Source organism: Haemaphysalis longicornis, unplaced genomic scaffold (genome assembly GCF_048455015.1).
Source record: "Haemaphysalis longicornis isolate Haplotype H1 unplaced genomic scaffold, Haemaphysalis longicornis Haplotype H1 scaffold_4, whole genome shotgun sequence".
In the NCBI taxonomy this organism is placed as follows: Eukaryota; Metazoa; Arthropoda; class Arachnida; order Ixodida; family Ixodidae; genus Haemaphysalis; species Haemaphysalis longicornis.
The window spans coordinates 72,874,181-72,886,094 of NW_027526361.1; positions in this window are offsets into that span (position 1 = coordinate 72,874,181).

Here is an 11,914-nt window from a genome sequence, read left to right on the forward strand (position 1 = left end):
ATCGCAGAGCTTAGCCCATGTGACATCACAGGTTGTTGACCATTCCCGTTTTTCCTAATTATGTAGCTTATTTGAGCGAAGTTTACGTTAAAAGTAGTGTCAGTATGATTCTAACGAGACAATCTTTTGAATGAACCAAACTTGTGTTTTCTCTTCATGGCTCCTTTAACAAACATTAATCCCGATACCCTACCATATGCAGCACATACTGGATTAGACGCATCTTTATTACGAACAATTAATTGCCGCTTTTGCAGTTAAGAGTAGTCTGGCGCGAGTAGTCTAACTGGGGCCGACCCCGGTGAAGACTTCCAGGCCCCCATAACACGAATCCCCTCTTCGAATACAGACCTTGATTAGTAATCCCCTTCCTTCCATCCCTCTCCCCACTCTACGGCAAACGCCCTCCTTGCTCCAATAAAAAAGACTCAATCAATCAAGCTGAACGAGTCATTGGCCCACGTCGGCGCTCCAAGCGGGCCATTTGCTGTTCATCCGGGAGGGATTCGCAGCTACACGACCCGCTGGAACTTGAGGCGGCAACGGCGGCGGCAGCGGCTTTTCGTGGTTTTCGCGCCCATCCACCGTTTTGTTCTGGCTGACGCTTCTTAAGCTTCCGCACTTCTTCCTCCAAGCGAGCGACACGCGTCTGTCCCATAGCGAGTTAACACCCCGAGGGCTTCGACCTCTATAGACGGTATTCGTTGAAAAGTTTAGCGGTCAATTTCTTCGCTTGGCAATACTTGAAACGGCTACGGACACGGCGCAGCCTGGGCCACTGCGGCCGCACGCCGAAGAAAAAAAAAAGACACCGGCGTACGTCACCTGCTCCGTTCCAATCCGATTCTAAACTGTGGCGTCAACAGAGATGTTATTAATCGCACTCACAGTGAACTCGACGCGATACTTTGTGTTCGGCGAAGAGTTCGTAACGTGAAACACGGTCATGTGTTTCACAGTCGTGCTTAGCACGGAGAAGTGCCGCCATCCCGTGGAGCCCGGCGTAACGAGTGACGGCGCACTCACACAGTTGCATGTAGAGTTCCTGCACTGACGTCACTGTAGCGGCCATCTTGGAGCACCGCTTGCACGGTGGAAGGCCGTGAACTTTCCCCCTCCGATCTCGAGTAGCACTGGGAAAGCGGAGAGCAGTACCCCAGAAAGGGTTGTGTGGACGTCACATGCAAGCTATGTATAGCTCCCATAGCTCCCTGCGGGAGCTATATAGAGGAACTTTAGTTGCATGGAGGAGAAGAGGGGTGCCTGATCTGCGGGCCGTGCGCACAACGTCGCCTATACTCGGTTACAACTCAAGAACGGCACCACCTCATGTAGTGTATCACTCCGCCAAAGCGCCGGACCCGTGACGTCAGTGCGCGTGCGTTTTGAAAGGGGTTTGCTATGAATGCGTGATATCGTCTGCCTTGTCTCACGCAGTTTGTTTGTCGTCACAGGAGTCGTTTATAAGCATATTAAGTCCAAAAAATCATGGGAACGGCTCACGCCATGTTCAAAATATTCCCAGTAACGCCCTACTTGCGCCGCGCGGAGAAACATCCGGCTACGGTGATAAGGCACAGCGGCAACTACCGGTAAACCAAGAGTGTAAAACATGGTTATATTAGTCCTTTTTGGTAAGATGACATGTCATCACCCCGCTTCAAAGGGGAAACCAACAGGAATCATCATCATCATCATCATCGGTGCCGTTCTTAAGTTGTCACCGAGTAGAGCAACAGATGCTTGGCCACAGACATCATTCCTCCATGGCCACAGATATGGCGGCGCACACTTGGTTGCCTGCATGCTTCCACGCCATTGAATACCGAGGATACTAGCGAACACACACGTGGGTGTCCCTTTCGGTGTCCAGTCGTAGGCATCTCATTGTCTGTGCAACATACCAACCCACACCCAAACCACCCGATTTCGGAGTACAGCTGACTGGGCGCATTGAGCCATGAGATTGTCACGTTTTAATCTCCCACCAGCACAACGGGTATGTCATCGGTAGCGGCATTAAGCCTTGCTTTACCCCGCCCATGGAGGAAAGAAAAGGCACGCCTAAACCGGCAACCTAATTAGGCGTGAAATACACCGCCGAATGGAGATAAAAAGACATTGTTTGCGACTAGACTAACTATGACCAGCTGCTCAACGGGGGCCGCCGATGCGATAATGTTGCTCGGAACAGCTTTCAAGCGATGAATAATGGGCTCACGACGGCGTTTCAACGAAGCAAGTTGCTTTCAACCGGAAGTGGGCTAGGGGGAATTTGAAGCGGCAACGGCCGCGGCTACGTTCTCGGCGGCGGCGGTGGCGGCGGCTTTCGGGCGTCTTTACACCCATTCGCGCTGGTGTTGATTCTCCGCAATCATCTGATAACAGCGTTACGGCCGCTGTCAGCCGGCTGCGCAATTTGTGAAAGAGGCATCGGTGGTGGCTAGGAGAATAACCGTCGTGATAGGCCCAACCACATGCAGCGTATTCTCGGCGTCGCGCGAGCGTCAGCGTCGTTCGGCGTCAGCGAGCGTCAGCGCGCGCGCCAAAATGCATGGCGACGCGGGCTGACGCTCGGGCGACGCCAGATATCGGCGCGAGCGGCGGAAGCGGCGCTGGTGCCAGTTTCCGCTTGTGCCAGTCCGACTCGCTGTTTTAATGGTGGCCGGCATGCCGAACATCGACGCTGGGGCATTAATAACTGCAGTCGCAGCCCGCCCCGCTCTATAGGCCTCCTGCGCTGGAGTTTTGGCGACATGCAGCGCCCCTAGCGGCCGACACCCCTGGGTAGTACAAAAGCAGACGACCCTCGCCGCCCTCCATGTGTTTTCAATTACAAGCCAGAGTGAAAGTTGGTTGTGGCGCTTTGTAGCGTGTTTAAATGACTGCATACTGTATGAAATAGCCCTTAAAGTAGTTGCAGAGGCCAAACAAAATAATGTCCGCTAAAAGAAGCCGATTTGTCCGCTTTCTTTTAAGCGAGCTGTCGCGGCCGCGGTGGTCGCGGCGTGGGACGGTATCGCCAGGTCGGATGGTTTGACGACAGTTACAGTTTTTTCCTCTTGCGTGCGGTCTACAAAGGAAAGTTCACGAGCAGCATAAACATGGGGCGCTGCTCATCCTATATCATGAGGTTTGCGCTTCCTGAGGAAGCGCAAAAGCTTGCTTCAGCGGCAGCATGCAAGCGAACGCAAGCATTGCGCAGCCGACTCAGCTGACTCTGCTGGCCTGGCACCGCCTTTGAAATGATTGGGAATTTTGTTTCGTATTTTCGCAAACTAAATGATTCTTGCGTAACGTTTTCGCCGCACGATTTAACGGCAGGGTACATGTATACTAGCGAGTAGGTGGGGCAATAGCACCAAATAAACAATAAGCGCTATTAACGGACGCAAAACATGCACCACATCACACGCCCGCTGCATGCAGAGATGATGTACTTCTATAATATCACATAACACAGCCGCATACACGGCGCGGAGCCCCGAATATTTACATACGATCATCACTGACTGTGTTGGTTTTCTAGTGCAGGGGTCGTCGAATCTGAACGCCGACACGCCAGTTTCGACTTCAAATGGAGTTAGACAGCGAGACAAGAACAGCTAGAAAATTGGCGTCCTCCAGTTTAATTGCCCCCCCATCTTCACACTTCGCCAGATTATTGTCAAATATTATTAGAAATTCGCTGAATTTTTTCTCTTCGCATTCAGCCCCCCTCCTCCTCCTCCTCCTCTCCCCCCCCCCCCCCCCGATTTTGCCGTCCAGCCCTCCGCCGTGTCGGCTGCATGGAACTCGGCCGTTGCTGACCCTCATTCTAGGCTATTATAAGTGCGAACTCGGAATGTATGCTGCAAGAGCGTAATTAAGTAAAGTGAGAGCAAACAAGGAAAGCGAGCGGCCTCTCAGTTCGCCCGACCACCTTGTTTTACCGCCTCTAATTTCGGAATCGCAAAACAGATTTCACGCTTCTGACGGTCGCGGCATTTTGTCACTGAGACACGCAACAAAACGGCAAGCTAACGCTGCACCATGTATTCGTAACGGCGACGCAAACGAGCGCTGTTTAATGAAAGTGCACGCATAGTGTGCAGGTACGCAAAAGAGCGGCGCACCGCATGCAGGCGAGCCTGCGGTCCGCCGGACTCGCTGGCTTTTTAAAACGCGATCATCGCCGATTGCGTCACTCTTTATTTATTTATTTATTTTATTTATTGACACTGCGATCTTTTACAAGATCATAGCAGGGGTGGTACAAAACATGAACATCAGTGGTAACAGGCAAACAAACAATCAAAAACAAATGAAGTACAAACTTATGTAACTGATAGCTGCAGTGATTCTTCGAGACAAGAGAATCAACAAAAAGCAAGGTACAAACATAGATAACAATCATTTCTGCAGTGAATCTTCAAAAGCAGACAATGTACTTAGGGTAACAACATCGTTATGTAGATTGTTCCAATCCACGATTGTCCTGGGAAAAAAAGAATATTTGAAACAATTGGTTCGTTGCATCAATGGAGAGATAGTAAGATTGTGTCTCTGTCTTGTCGCGTAACCCGATGAAAAGTGAACGATATGTGATGTGTCAACTGCATAGTGACCTTTTATCAACTGGAAGAGAAATTTTAAGCGCAATATTCGATTTTGGTCCGGAATGTTTGGCAATTTGCTTTTCAAGAGAAGGTTTGTAATCGAAGTAGGACCGTACGAGTTATAAATGAACCTAACAACCTTTTTTTGCACCCTTTCAAGTTTTTGGATATCAGTCTGAGTGAACGGGTCCCATATGACCACAGCATACTCCAGTATAGGACGGATAATGGCATTGTAAGCGAGGAGACGAATAGTTGGTGTGGTTGATCTTAAAGAACGCCTTAGGAAAAAAAGTTTACGGAGAGATTTAGCTACTACAAAATCTATGTGTTTTGACCAGGATAGATTTTTTGTAATCCAGAGACCAAGGTACTTGTATTGAGTTACTTCTGACAGAATTGTATTGTTGGTGGAGTATTGGAACAAAAGAGGGTCTTTTTTAAGGGTAATTCTCATAAAGACTGTTTTAGCAAAATTAACAGGCATCTGCCATTTGTCACACCACGAAATTACTTTTAGAAAGTTCCGATTTAGTTTAATTTGATCGTCAACTGAGGTGATCTTTTCATATAAGACACAGTCATCGGCATACAACCTAATGTGAACAGAAAGGTCAGTGACGATATCATTTATATATAACAGAAAAAAAAGAGGCCCAAGGACGGATCCCTGAGGAACGCCTGAGTTTACAGGAGCGTGTTTAGAAGATGTATTGTTTACCGTAACGAATTGACGCCTATTTGTTAGGTATGCTGTTATCCAGTCAAGGATCTTTTTATTTTGTAGAATACAAGTTAATTTGTGAAGTAATTTAGCATGCGAAACTTTATCGAAGGCTTTTTGAAAATCCATAAATATGGCATCCGTCTGCTTCCCTTCGTTAATTGCTTGAGCAAAGTCATGCGTAATTTCCACTAATTGAGTATTCGTTGAAAAGCCCCGCCTGAACCCATGTTGAACATTTGTTAATACTTTATGAGAATTAAGGAAGCTAATTATATGTTTATGAATAATGTGTTCTAGAATTTTACATGATGTTGATATAAGGGAAATCGGTCGGTAATTCGGAATAGATGACTTGTCTCCCGCTTTGTGTAAAGGCTTAATTTTGGCGATCCTCCAGTCATCTGGCAGTTGGCCCTCATTCAACGAACGGGTATACAAAATAAACAAATAGCGAGAACACCATTCTGCGTAGCGCTTCAAGAAGGCATTTGGAATGCCATCTGGCCCGGTTGATTTTTTAACATCCAGATTCAGCAGTAAGTTTAAAATGCCATTCTCGGAAATGACTAAGTCCGGAATAGGTGGGAGCGATATTGAAAAGTCTGGAAGGATGCCGTTATCACAAGTAAAAACAGACTTGAAGTGGTTGTTGAAGGCGGAACAAACTGTTTCTTCATTGCATGTTCTTTGGCCGCTTATCGTGAATGCGTCAATCGAGCGAGATGTTGGCGTGATCAGCCTCCAAAATTTCTCGGGTGATGTTTTGATAAAAGTTGGAAGCGATGTTTCGTGGTATCTTTCCTTGTCGCGCGCAATTTGCAGTTTTAGTTCGCCCGACAGGTTAGCTATCAGCGGTGTATAAGCAGCTTTATCATGAGATTTCGCTCTTTTGCTTTTTATTCGCTTAAGTTTTCGCTGTAAATGTTTTCGCTTCTTTTTTGATCGGCTGTTTTTGAGAAGTCTTTGTCACCTAGAGTATTAGTTTAAACTAGAAATTTCACTTAAAATTTCACAATTCGTACGACCATCGATCGGTCAACCTGCGAGTAGCAGACGCCGTCACGGTCCCGGCACTTTCGTCGGCGCTGTAAACGTGTTTAGCGCTGCAAAACCTTTTCCACTAATGCCAAGTTCATCGCTGAAATAGATCGGACGCGTCGGGGATGAGCTGGTGACCACGTCGCAAAATAATCGGGAGCGTCGAGCTCATTTGGCTTCTGTCAACACGGGATTCTATGGGACCCGCGCAGCTTTGTACTACCCGGAAGTACTGCCCGGAAGCCGCTTGCGCAGCGCCCCCTGGGCAGCGCAGGAATCACAAAGATAACAAGAACAAACCCCGCAAACAGACGTTGTGGGATGAAGTGGCAGCAGCCGTGGCGCCTGGTGTTGCGGACGGAGGTAAGGCACTTGTCACCTGCGCTGCAGCCTGTGCGCATAGTTATTGTATCAAGTCGTCATTGTTTTCGTGTGTTTGTGCCGCAGAAACCGTGCAGAAAAAATTACCCGCACCTCCCCGAGGGGGATCGCGAAGATGCAGAGCATCTTTGTTGCTATACCGGCGTTAATTGCGTTGTTAATTACGGTATTACGTTGTTGGGTGTTGTTACGATTCGTTGGCGTCCATTTCAGCGCATCGCTACGTACATCAAACCGAAGAACGAAGAACTCAGCGACCGGCGCACGCATGGGCTTATAAAGCAACTCCCGTGGAGAGGAGCATGAGAGAGAGCGCGCACCCGGAGGGAGAAGCGCGCCAACCCGAAGACGACGCGAAGAGGAGGAGGGGAGAGGAGGTGCGAGCGCGCGCTAGCAGCTGGAGTGGAGAGGAGGATGAGAGAGGGCGCGCGCATGCGCGCTTATCACAGCTGGCGTGGAGAGGGCAAGGGGAGAGGAGGGTGTGAGCGCGCGTTATCGAGCAGCTGACGGAGGAGCAGCGCGGACGGACGCCGCACGGCCGTCGACGCAAGACAGGCCCCCGCTATAAGATGCTCTGCATCTAAAAATGGAAGTCCCTGCGCGACAAATACCGGGGACTGTTCAATCTCGTGCTGGACGCCGAAAGCAGCGTCGAGGGCGCACGCCGGCGCGTGATTTCGCCGGTCCCATGCGGTTACTCGCGCTCTCCTGGGGCCCGCGCGTTGACGCCGAACGACGCTGACGTTCGAGCTACACCGAAAATACGCTGCATGTTTCTTAGTTATCATAGCAGGCTACCGTCACAGGAGATGACTGACCCCGACGAGAATGTCGAGCAGAGACCTTACATCAGGTGAAATTTCTGCGGGGAAAACGGTATGTCAACATTTGCTTTTGGCGGTGAGCGCGACCACGGGCGGCGCTGCGAAGCGTGTTTCCGTAGGGTGCCTCGATGCGCGCCCGCTCCGCTGAGGGTGAGGACAACCGCGTCGTCTGCTAGCGCGACCGCCATTTTCTTGCATCCGCTAGGCGCGGGGCGCGCGTTTGCTGCGTGACGCGCCTTGATAGTGCTGATCTCGCTGACAGTGTGGGCTTGAGTTGGCTTTACTTTTGATATACATTCTTTTTCTAGGGTAGATGAACAGAAGAGTAAGGTTTTGGTGAAGGATTCTCTATTTTGAGGTGATTAGCGAAGGTATGGTGAATGCCTTTCTTTTTTTACGATAGGTGACACGGCGGGAAACTTCTCGCAATCGTGTCATACCGGCGCCGTGAACTTTCTGTCGTTGCGTTTACATATAAACATAGCAGAAAGTAGGCGGAGTACACGAAGGAAGGGAACTGCTGCATACTCAAGTGCGAATGTCCGGCACGCTTACAGCCACTGAAACTATTATTCGGTACTTACATATATAGGTTTGCCTGGCGGCAAAGTGTGTCATGCATGCACTGTGCAATCTGAACGTGATTGATTGATCGGTGAGGTTTAAAGCGCCTACGCTACATAGGTGATGAGGCGCCGTAGTGGAGGGCTACGGATTAATTTTGACCACCTAGGAATCTTTAACATGCGCCGAAATCTCGAACAAACTGGCGTTTTGTATTTTCGTCTCCATCAGAAAAGCGGCCGCCGCGGCCGAGAATCGAACCAGCGTCCTTGGGCTGCAATCTAAACATAAAGGCTTACACGGATGTAGGAATAATCATTTAATACCTTGAAGCAAAAATACACTATGTACAAAGTGGTGAACGACATCCTCCACTGCTGATACATAATACATTATGTACAAAATGATACACACTTCACTGCAGTTATAATACAGGTAATTATGATTACGCTCGAATGTTTTCGAACTTGCTTTTTTAGGTTTTGAATTGCGTTCTTCGCATGTGTGTGATGTTCTTGAAGTACGGTGTATCTTCTTTCCAGGTCTGCCAACTGCTTTTTCAACTCAGCACAATCCCTTTGTGTCTCACTAGCTGTGAGAGTTTCATTTGCCGAGTTTGGAATTCCGACATTCAAAGCTTCGACACCTGGGCTGTTGAGTTGGAGGTTTTCCGATAACGTCTCTTGTGATACCGTCTCTTGTGATGCCGATGACGTCTCTTGTAAGTTGACTCGGGGAGGATTTCCGCTGTCTGATGATGCGTGAAGTTCTTCAGCGGGGTTGTCCACCTCTTCATTGTTGGATGTGGGCTCAGGCTGCGTTCTGTCTCCGGGTGGCTTTCGCTGCTTTGGACCGATTTCTTAAGTAATGTACGCACTATACGAAAACACGCAGTGATTGAAATGGTAAATGCCGACCTCTGATTGGGAAAGGCGTTGGCACAGCATTTGGCTTCAGCTCCTTCCATCCATCTGCACGGTTTTGTTCAAACAGGATCCTTCAAAGTGAGCCTGCACGATAAATTGTCAATATAGGTGCCTTTTTCTCCCGAGAAATAAGAATAAATGACGTGAAATCAAGCAAATCGAACAAACCGGCATCCACGCGTATCGGCTCACATCCGCACATGATTCACAAAATAGAGGTGTAATTGAAACAGTTCTTTTCACCTCCATGCGCTACTTTTATGGCATGATAAGCGACATAAATGTCTTAAATATTATAATTTTTGCGCACAACAAGATTTATAACAGACCTTAAGTTGAGACAACACGGAGAAACACGAGCATAACGCGTTGCATGCAGTTTTACGCTTTGGGATATATCATTCACACTGCCAAAAAATGGGCTTTTGGTGAAGTAAGCGTGATGCGCCGGGATGACGCTTCGGGACTGAGAAAGGTCGCACACCTTTTTACAACGAGCGCCTTATTTCGTGATACAAAGTGAAATGACTGAAGATGCAAAGCGCCACACGTTTTATATCGTCCCCCGCTTTAAGAGAGGCCACGTCCGTTTGCATCAATCAAAATATAAAAAGGCCGCAAAAGCATGGTGAAACCTCCAACATAAACACGTAAAACCGAGCGTCTGGTATCAAGGACAGCCACACAACCAAGCTTACAATAGCCCCAAAGGATTTGGCACTGCTGAGAAGCCGGGTACTTGCACTGCATATGCAGGAGTGCTTCGTCAGCTGCCACTTGTCCCGCTTGATCTTCACCGTTCGCAGAAGCCGCCTTTTTGGGTCTCTAGGAAACGAAACATGCTCCAGAGATTTTTAGCGCTGCTAGAACACAAGGGAACGCAGCACCCAGGCATTCTGCAAAGAGATTTTGTGAAGAGCGCCGCTTTTCGCGCGCTTGGCGCGGGAGTCGGCGGGGGCGGGATGCAAGAAAATGGCGGCGGCGCCTCCCGAGAACCGGTCTTGGCGGCGGCGACCCCTTCAAAGAGTGGCGCCACCCTCCGCGGAGCGGGCGCGCATCGAGGCACCCTATGTTTCCGTGACGTCGGCTTAGGGATTCTCGCATTTGTTGTCTGCTGCACTCGGGCTCGCCCTCCCTGTTGTTACTATTGCGCTCGGTTGATGTCTGATGCTTGCCCGCACAAGATTTTGCGTGTGCGTAACTTTTTATCGTAATAATAAACTTAAAATCGCACACACTAGCTCAAGGCGTGAGTTAAAGTATCATTTTGGATACTGCTACGGAAAAAAATACTGCCGGCGCCGCCCCATTTCTTGCGAAGCCGGTCCTGTGCGGCGCGCGAAGAGTCGTAGCTACGCGTCAGCTTCGGTATTAGGCAATCTTTTTAACAAAGGGAACGCTCAGGTGAAAATGCCCTACTGGTTTTCTTCTGGTTTCATCTGGTCCCACATGTGGGGCATCTGGTTTCAATTGGTCCCAGTTACTCGGTTACTGGTTTCAACTGGTCCCAGTTGCCAGTGTTCTGGTTTGCTACTGGTTTCATTTGGTCCCAGTTACCGTGTATCTGGGTTTGAACTGGTCCCAGTTGTCAGTGGCCTGGTGTGCTACTGGTTCCATCTGGTCCCAGTTTCTGGACAACTAATTCAAACTGGTCCCAGTTGCAATGGCCTGATACACATCTGGTTTCATCTGGGCCCAGTTACCAGGAATACTGTTTCAAGTTTGGTCCCAGTTGCAACAGCCTGGTGTGCTAGTGGTTTCATGTGGTCTCAATTGGGACCACATCAAACTGGTTTCAACTGGTCCCAGGTGATAGGTTATTGTTTTAAATTGAAGTTACACGTCATGTAAATTTTTGTATTTGGGATAAAATATAGTTCCAGTTGCAGTTACGTCCGGGTTATTGTTGAGAACTCTGCTAATAAAACAGTGTTTGGGCCCTCATTCTCAAGCAACTATAACTTTTACCTTTTATGGCGATGTCTCTTAACCAACATGCTTTTTTTTACAAGGATAGAGAGTTTCAGCGGGGTTATTGAATGATAATTCGCAACTTTGGCACACCGCAATTGGTTGTGAATCAATCATCGTATTAGAAGAGAGCTGTTTGATTACACATTTGAATTTTAATTGCATTGGGCAGGCACAAATTTAGCCTGCTACAGCCTGAGCAGCTCTAAAATGTTCCCTTAAATGCAGTTCATGCAGCTAATAAAATATTTAGGTGAATTTTTTTCTGCGCCGCGTTTACATAATTTTATTACACGTAATGTTCTCCCGGCCACCAGTGAATACTTGGCCAACATAATACACCCAATTAGCACAAATGTTGGATATCGCAAGGCGACAAGAACTTGTAATGCAGAAAAAAACTTGACTAATAGTCGACCTCATAACGCTGCTGGCAACATTGTCTTAAAGGAGTTGTTTTTGAAGTCATGCCAAACCAAGCTAAGCCGAATGCATATTCAAAATGGCGGTGAAGCACGACTGCGCTGCAAGTCCAGTTCACCGAGTTACAAAGAGTACAAGTTGGTCTGTACCTTAAACGAGTGAACTGCATCGTTAGTAACAATTTATTCATTGAGCGACAGCATCACCTAGTCTAGTAATCGCGGCGCTGGTTTGTTGGTGCTTATATTTTCGATGAGGATTCTTCAATGTGGTTCTAGCGGACAATGAAAGTCTTCATTTGTGCTTCCAAGCCACTTTTATTCAAGTGGTTTGCAGAAGTGTTGCAGCTGTGCAGTCACAACAAGTGCTTCCTTATACATTCATCCTGCACCGAAGAAGCGTCATTGTGCACTTACTGTTGTGCCATGTCCTGAGGTGTGCTGTTCGCTAGGCCGCGAAGGT